Here is a 456-nt window from a genome sequence, read left to right as displayed (position 1 = left end):
GAAACCTTTGTATTTGCCGACAAGTTCCCCTATTTAATATAAATGATTAAATATGGTTTATATTAAGTTGGGTTTGGACATGCTTCCTATAAGGAGAATCTTCGATGAGATCGAACGTAGAGGTGTGAAAGGGGGTTGGCTCAACTTTGAAATATTTTATTGTAGAATCCAAAGGAAGAGGAACTAGGGGATGTCATGGATCCAGAGGAGAACCTCAGTGATTTCCCAAGCTATCCTAATACTTGGTTTCAGTTTTAAGGAGAAATATTTAAGTGTTTTATCCTGCCAATTTTATTATTTAGGGCTTACATTGGTGTGAAATGATTACACAAATAGCCTGGAAGATGTGAGGGTTTAGGTCGTGACAAACGACAACCTCAGAATCCTAAGACGAGTTAGGGCTTATATTATATAGCAGGGCTATGCAAAGGCCTAAAGATAAGGTGAGGATTTATG

The sequence above is a fragment of the Phalaenopsis equestris genome, unplaced genomic scaffold (assembly GCF_001263595.1).
Source record: "Phalaenopsis equestris unplaced genomic scaffold, ASM126359v1 Scaffold202437, whole genome shotgun sequence".
Classification (NCBI taxonomy): domain Eukaryota; kingdom Viridiplantae; phylum Streptophyta; class Magnoliopsida; order Asparagales; family Orchidaceae; genus Phalaenopsis; species Phalaenopsis equestris.
The sequence above is the reverse complement of the archived record's forward strand: the minus strand, read 5'-3'. Positions refer to the sequence as shown.